This window comes from Myotis brandtii, unplaced genomic scaffold (assembly GCF_000412655.1).
Source record: "Myotis brandtii unplaced genomic scaffold, ASM41265v1 scaffold525, whole genome shotgun sequence".
NCBI lineage: Eukaryota > Metazoa > Chordata > Mammalia > Chiroptera > Vespertilionidae > Myotis > Myotis brandtii.
The window spans coordinates 2,156,146-2,164,417 of NW_005369915.1; the positions used below are offsets into that span (position 1 = coordinate 2,156,146).

Below are 8,272 nucleotides of genomic sequence, written 5' to 3' on the forward strand. Positions count from 1 at the left end.
TTAGTGGGACCAAGAACCCACCAGTGCCACGAGGGGAGAAAGCCCCCTTGCTTCACACACCCGGGCCTCGGGGGTCAAAGAGCAGGGATACCAGAGACACTGTTTTTCTAAAGACCAAACTCTATCTGAAGGATTTAAAATATCAGCTCAAAGTTTAACTGGATTAGACATTTTGTTTATCCTCCTCATCCCACTAACTAGTGGGTGGGGCACAGAGGAGAAAGACCAGATTAGTTCTAAGCAAAATAATGATACTCTATTTTCCCTTCACATCCGATATGTGGTGAGTTATGTTTGTGCAACAGGCTGCTCTGAGCTCTCGGGACATCGGTGGTTAGCTAGATTCCTAGGCCTGGGGAAGGAACCAGGGAGCCCTTGAGGAAGGTCTCCATGGCTGCTCCTACACGGTGGATCCGCCTGGGGCCTTCCAGGCAGAGCTGCAGGCCCCCCTGTTGTAGGCGGTGGAACAGAACAGCACCAGGTGTCTGACCAGTGGGGTCAGACCAAATCTGGGTTCAGCAACCTCGGTACTTGGGCTCTAGTAGGAAAGAATTCAGAGGCAAGACCCAAACTATAAGAGAACATTTGTTTGCTCAATCACAGAGATAGAAGAAGTAATTCCTAGAAGAAATGGGCTTAGGAAAAGAGTTTTGGAGGTAAAGGAAGGGTGCTTGGAGCTTGGGAGTGAGTAATGTAACATGCCTGGGGCAGGGAGCGGGTGGGGGGAAGGGGAAAGGAAAGGCAGGGGTGTGCTCGCTCTCCCAAAGGAGCTTGCACTGGATCCTTCATCCTAAGGGTTTTAAGGGTGGAGTTTTTAGGGGAGGTCTCAGGGAAAGATCTTGATAGAATATTCAGCAGCTTTCCAGGTGTGTCCTTTCAGGGTTGTGTCTCCACTGACTGATCGGCGGGCACTGGGGCAGGGGGTCATTATTCAATGCAGCTGGTCCGGACTGTGGCGGGTTTTGTTGCTTATCCGGGCCTGGAGCTGAAATACAACTGAAGCCTGGATGTTATCTCTAAGGAGGAAAGGTCAGAGGGTCCAAACCGCATGACCAGCAACAAGCGAGGGGAGGGAAAGTCACCCTGGGGGCGAGGTCCCACCCTACAACATTGTCCTTTGCTAGGCCCCGGGGCTCTCTGCCCTGGTGACCTGTGGCTGGTTTTGTTGCTTATCCGGGCCTGGAGCTAAAATACAACTGAAGCCTGGATGTTATCTCTAAGGAGGAAAGGTCAGAGGGTCCAAACCGCATGACCAGCAACAAGCGAGGGGAGGGAAAGTCACCCTGGGGGCGAGGTCCCACCCTACAACATTGTCCTTTGCTAGGCCCCGGGGCTCTCTGCCCTGGTGACCTTCTGTACCTGGCCCTGTTGTCGTTGTCATTGTCGTTGTCGTTGCTCTGCTCAGGACTGCCTGCCTGCCTACCACAACCCCCTCGTGGGAGGCCTTGTGGAAAGGAGCCTGAGCAAGAGGTGGGGTCTTATTCCTCAAGGGGGTAGCCAGGAGTGGGCCCCCGGGTGAGGAGAGTAGGAGTTATGCAGAGGGAGCTAATAAAGATTAAAGAAGTGGAAGAAATGGGAAAGTAAGATCCTAGAAAGAAACTTAGGAAAATGGGAGGCATGAGACTGATGTCCCTGAAGGGAGAAAGCTGGGCCAGGGTCTTAGCCACGTGCCAGGAGGTGGAAAATGCTCCCCAGCAGGGCTGGGAAAGAGGGCACAGTGGGCAAGGGCTCAAAAATTGTGGGGAAATCTCCACTCTGAGCTTCATGGACAGAGAAGGGGAGGGGAAGGGAGCTGGTGCAAAAGTTGAACAATAATGACCCCCTGTGCTGAGCACCCCCACCCCCCACCCCAGTTTCCTGGGGAAATACAAGGTCTGAGCAGAGGCAGCCAATTCCATGGGGCGATGCTGCCCCCTCCTGGGAGAGGCTCCCAGGCCCTTGTGGCTGTGGGAGCTGCTTGGCCAGGACCTTTGGGCTGAGGGGGGGGGGGGGGGGGGGGGGGGGTAGGAAATAAAATAGAAGGAAAACATGACTTAAAACTCTTAGGTGCCTGACTCTTCTGCATCTGCGCTCAAAATCCTTCCATCCATCCTCCCTCTTTAGGCCACATGGTGGGCTCAGATGGCCGGTGAAGGCTCCAGGGGGTCTCCAGCGCCCAGAGCCTCAGGTGCTCAGTGGAAAAATACGGTTGCCATCAGGATGCTTGTTGAGGTATGGCACCTGCGTGGCCCAGGGTGGGCACTCAGTACATGGGGTCGTCATTGTTTGCCTTCTCTGTCTCCCTCCCCTCCCTTTCTCTCTGCCCTCCTCTGTCCATAGAAGCTCGGACTGGAGAATCCCCCAGTTTTTCAGCCCATCCCCACTGGGTATGCCAGCTTCCCTACACTGTTGTAGACCATCATTCCCACTCTTGGCGCACGTGGCAAAGCCCACTTCTGGGTCCTGTCATGGACATCGTACTTGCACTCTTCATTTTCCTGAGGCTCTTTTAGCATTTTACTTGCCTTCCTTCTCCTTATTAGCTCCCACTACTACATAAGTCCCTCCTCACTTTCACACAAACCTTCTCTCCTGATCCTTTTAAAAATATATATATTTTCATTGATTTCAGAGAGGGAGGGAGAGGGAGAGAAAGATAGAAACATCAATGATGATAGAGAATCATTGATTGGCTGCCTCCTGCATGCCTCCTACTGGAGATGGAGCCTGCAACCCTGGCATGTGGCCTTGACCGGAATCGAACCTGGCCGAACTGGCTAGGGCTCCCCTGATCCTTAATTCCCCTTCCCCTCTCCACTGACTGCACTGCCCTCCAGCCCCATCAGCACCCTGAGTTACATGACCCCGATGACCTCACTTAACCCTGAGGTCTCCAAGGTCTCCCTCAACCCCATGCCCGCTTCTCCTACCTAATTTGATGGTTTTGCAGCATCCAGTGCTCCTGCCCATTCTTTCTGCAAAATCTCTCTCCCTTGAATTTCCTGGGACACTTCCCCTGATTTTCCTATGACCTTGAACCCCATTGTCCTCAGTTTCTTTGCTGGCTCCTTTTTGTCTACCAGAACCAGCCACAGGGCTCCCTCTTGGCCTTCTTGCCTTTTCATTCTACGCCCTCACCCGAGGGCTGCAACCCTCCCATCTCCCACCCCTACCCCATTTCCAGCTGCTGTACACCAGTCTGTTCCTGCTCAGACCCCCGCCCAGCTCCGTGTCTGTCCATGCAGAGGGACACTGGTCATCTCCATGCGGACAGCCAGAGATACTGCCAGCTCCAAGGTCCAAACTGGACTCATTGTCCTCCCCAAATTGGTTCTTCCACAGAAATCTAGGAGACATTTTTAGCTCCTTTCTATCTCTTCTTGCTCACTCCTCCTACCATCCAACTGATCTCAGCGTTCTGTCCATTCCATCTCATTCTATTTATTGCCTAGAATCCATCTTTCATTGCCATGGACTCTACAGCAATTTTGTGGGTGCTCGTTGTGTTTTAAGCTCCGTGCACATGGGCCTCATTTAATTCTCTGAACAATCTTGTGGACCTAGAAAGGAACCAGGGCACCGAGAAGTCATTTGCTCGGGGCCTGTAGTGAATATGTGGTGAAGCCCAGATGGACCCGGTCATGGGGCCAGCAGAGCCTTGGTTTCTAGCACTGCTGTGCAGCATTCAGGATCATATTCTTTGCATAGATTATCGCATTGTCTCTCTTACTAGTTTTCATGACGTCAGCCCTCCCCTTCCTTCACTGTAGCTATCAACGAGATGACTTTACTCCGTTGGTTCCTAAAACTAAAATTTAGTACTGAGACTCTACTTAAATTCATGCAGTAGCCTCTGCTATTCTTTTTTTTTTTTTTTTTTTTTTTTTTGGTGGTGGGGTGGTGGTGGTGGTGGATCTCTGCTATTCTTAAGCTAAAATCAACAGTCTGTAGCTTCCTCCGTCCCAACGTGGATGCCACACAGGCATCAAAAACAGCCTATTCAGCCCAGCCGATGTGGGTCGGTGGTTGAACGTCAATTCCCGGTCAGGGTGCATATCTGGGTTGCGGGCTCGATCCCCAGTGTGGGGCGTGCAGGAGTCAGCTGATCAATGATTTTCTCTCATCATTGATGTTTCTGTCTCTCTCTCATCTTCTCCCTTCCTCTTTGAAATAAACAAACATATATTTTTTTAAAACTCAGCCTGTTCAACCCTGAACTCCTCCTCCTCTTTCCTCACAGAGCTTCTCCTCCTCCTCCTCTTCTGTTTCTTCTTCTATTTCAAGAAATGGCAGCACCATCCACCCAGCTGCCCCCACCCACCACTGGGCACATCTTAGATCCTTTCCCTCTGCCATCAAAGCCACTCTATCATCAAGTGCTGTTCCTTTGACCTCTAAAGTATCTCAGTCCATTCTCTTCTCTTCCGCTCCACTCCCCTTCCTCTCGTTCAGGCTGCCATGTATGGGCTCTGCAGCTGAATTCCATCAGATCTTCCTGCCTCTGTTTTACCCCACACCTTACGTTCACTGTCCACACTACCCAGTTACCTTCAAAATCAAGTTCACCATGCCTCTCCCCTGCTGAAAACCAGCAACTTGGTGGGCTAAACTAACTTGAAACCCTCCCAATATGAACACCTAGAAATTTAAATGCATTGCTGAGTTCATCAGGAAGAAAGGCAATGCTCATGTTGTGTCTAACACAAAGAGAACACTGAAAATAAGAGCTGTTGGCACATGGGTGGTGAACACATGAGGGGTTGCCATGGCAACAGGAATCAATGCCACAGCAGCTCTGGAAGTGACCATTAGACCTTGAATGGGCCTGATGTTAAGGGTTTATCAAGAAATGGGATAGAGTTAAACTTTGGCCAATATCTGCTCTCCCAGCTCTGGCCTTAGCTTTGGGCCTTTAGAAATCTAAATATTCAAATATACCTGCTTCAGTGGCATCGTGGTGTCCTTGATCTTGTGCATCATCAATAATCATGTGATTATATCCACCAATTTATTCACCACTTTCACCAGTTTTTCCATGTATATCCTTTCTCTTTTCCAGGATCCAATCCAGGAAACTTATTGCACTTAAGATTTATTCCATTTTTAGCTGCATATTCTTGAATCACCTCTTCATGTGATGGTTTTGTAATATTATTTTCTATAGACAAAACAGAAAGATAATACAGTGTTCTCTCTGATGTGGCTAATCAAACTTGTTTTCTATTATTGGTAATTTAAACATTTTTCTTCTAGCTTTACTACTTTTTTTTTTTTTTTTTGGTAATGACACATAAATATCTAGGATTGTTTGTCCACTTTGGAAAATCTCTATGAAATTTCTGTCATCTGCGAGCTGTAAATATATAGTGTGTTTATCATTGCATTCGCAAATATATCCTTGATGAAAGTAAACTTCCATTTTGACCAGGCATTGAGTAAAAATGAATCCTCCACTTACAGTTTTACATTTCTGAGATTCGAAAAATTTTCCACAGACCAGGAAATTATAGATGGCTCTACAGATCTTAAACTTTGCTTCTCTAACCATCTGCATATTTTTGGTGCTGGGTATCGTGGGATTGTTTTGCATCTCCATCCAACCTCTGATGCTGTGTGCCAAGCAAGGCAGCATGTGGGCTGTAGGCGTGTTTCTGGAAGCCATTCCAGACATCTTTATCCCCAGCAATAACTGAACTATACGTGGAAATGACTACAAACCACCTAATATATCCTGTGAAACCCAAAGTCAGTGTAGGCCAACTCTTCTTCCTCCTAGTCCAATTCCCCAAAGGCCCATGGTCATTCCCATGCCCCCAACATGAGGAAATGTTGGAAACAGTATAGTGAATTCATTTTTTAAATGGCATTTTTCTGCATTTCACAATGTTTGTTTTATTCGTCAGCTTTTCTAGAAGTTGTTGAGACCTCTTTTCTCCTTGTCATTATTTACTTTCATTCTTAATTTTGTTTTCATAGTTTGTGCTGGTTTTCCCTAAATTGCATAAGCTTCGGGCCCCAAGAAAACTGGATCCACCTTTGACTGAGACAGTTCATCACTCGCAGACATTGGTGAAAACTCCTAAAAGATGATCTTCAGGAAGAAGGAAATTGAACTCAGAAGGGAAAGGTGAGATTCATGAGACAAGGACACAAGTAAATAATGTAATTAAATAATAGTAATAATAAGTGATTTCTCATTGCTCTGTTGAGCAACACAAACACTGTAATGTGACCAACAAGGTCCTGAATGATCTTCGATGACCTCCGGCTTTATCAGGCACCATCCCCACTCACCACCTGCTGGACATCTGTCTCCAGGCATTCCCATGTCCTGTTCCTTCTCACTGGAACACTTTCCCCCTCCCTCCTTAAGGCAGGGACAGCTGACCCTCTCAGTCTAGATGAGGGGCCCCTCCTGTCTGCTCTGAGGCAACCCACCATGTACACTCCCCTGTCACCATCTCATCCCCCACTGGGTTGTGGCCTCCTGAGCAGGCAGCCTGGTTGTTTATTGCTGTGTCCCAGCACCCAGCACCCAACACCCAGCACAGAGCCCGAAGCAAGTAGGCGATCTGTAACTTATTTGCTAAAAATGTGCATAAACAATTGAACCAAAACCTTTTGCTTTTCAGCCCTTGTCATTCCAACCAGTGTTAATAGGTATTCACATCAGTCCTCTTCCCTGCCTTAGTAAACAGAGTGACAACAGTCCAGTCTCTTTCTTCTTTCTTTTTTATCACATGTATGGGGGTGACATTGGTTAATAGGAGCATATAGGTTTCAAGTGTACATTTCTATGATATCACATGTATGGGGGTGACATAGGAGCATATAGGTTTCAAGTGTACATTTCTATGATACAGGATCTGCCTATTGCATTGTGTGCTCACCACCCAAAACCAAGTCATCTCCCATCACCATATATTTGGTCCCCTTTACCCTTTAGCACCCTCTCAACTCCTTCTCTCTGGGAATCACCATACTGTTGTCTGTGTCTACGAGTTTCAGCTTCATTTCTCACCTGTGAGTGAAATCATGTGGTTCTTAGCTTTTTCTAGCTGATTTATTTTGCTTAGCATAATACTCTCAAGGTCCACCCACGTTGTCACAGATGGTAGCACTTCCTCTTCTCTTTCTGTTATCTCAGGTACCGTAGACCCTGTAGACATCGTGGGTGCCCTCCCATAGCACCTCAACCTACTTCGGAAGAGGCCTCCTGAGAGTTGCCCACCAGCCTAGGGCTTCCTGCCTGAGGACGCCCTCTGGCTGTGGGACTGTGCTTGGAAGTGCCAGGGAATTAACACTCCAGGAGCAAACCTGAGCCGAGCAGGGCAGCTTCCTTGCATATTCCACAGTTTCTCAGAAGATCCCCAGCAGCACTGAGCTCTGGGTGCCCAGAGTCACTCCCCCTCCCTCCTGTGCTTCCTGGGCTCACCTACCAACTAAACCGCTTGCCCCATCCTCGTCTCAGGGCCTAAGACACGGGCCATTGTTCCCACCACCGCCTGCCATGCCCAGTGCTGGAGCTCTGGCGAGTGCAGGAGATGGGGCAGAATTTTGTTGGACCCCAGGATCCAGCTCTGGGCGACAGTGGTTTGAAAAAGAAATTTCCCTCTCCCTCCTGTGCTTCCTGGGCCCACCTCCCAACTAAACCGCTTGCCCCCATCCTCGTCTCAGGGTCTAAGGCACGGGCCATTGTTCACACCACCGCCTGCCATGCCGAGTGCTGGAGCTCTGGGGAGTGCAGCAGATGGGGCAGAATTTTGTTGGACCCCACGATCCAGCTCTGGGCGACAGTGGTTTGAAAAAGAAATTCTGAAAATATATGCATTTCGATAGAATATCTATCCAATTCCGGAGATATGTGAATTTCAATAGAGTATCTCCGAAAAGTTCAGGAGGCTTCAAACGCTGAAAGGGGAGAGTCTTAACGCAGAACAGTGCATAGACCCCTGCGGAGGGAGAAGAGCATGGAGCACTGGTATCTTGTCACCCACGCTGCCCTGGAGTGTCTCGGGTAGGGAGTGCTCCCCGCCAGGGCGGTGGCCAGTCTCTGTCCTGGGACGTGGGCAGCTGAGCAGGGGAGACTCAGGCTGGGACCCACCTTCCAGGGAGCTGCTCCTGCCGCCCACATAAGTCCTTGGCATTTGAAAGCAACCAGAGCCACTTCGGGCTGTGTCTGTCTGACTCATTAAGGGACTCAGGGCTACTGGAAAGAAGCCTCCAAGAGGGGAGACCGGAGTGGCCTTTGCTGTGCCTGGTTTGCATCTCGCTCATCTAGGAGGGGACAGGC

At 49.1% G+C, this 8,272-nt stretch overlaps 1 long non-coding RNA gene across 1 annotated transcript; it reads left to right on the plus strand.

Annotated features, from left to right (window-relative positions):
• The first annotated feature begins 240 nt into the window (after positions 1-240).
• LOC106728050 lies at positions 241-6,008 on the plus strand. Its single transcript, XR_001364297.1, has 3 exons — positions 241-283; positions 2,104-2,211; positions 5,956-6,008. It is a non-coding gene; the product is annotated as an uncharacterized LOC106728050 (long non-coding RNA).
• The last annotated feature ends 2,264 nt before the right edge of the window (positions 6,009-8,272 follow it).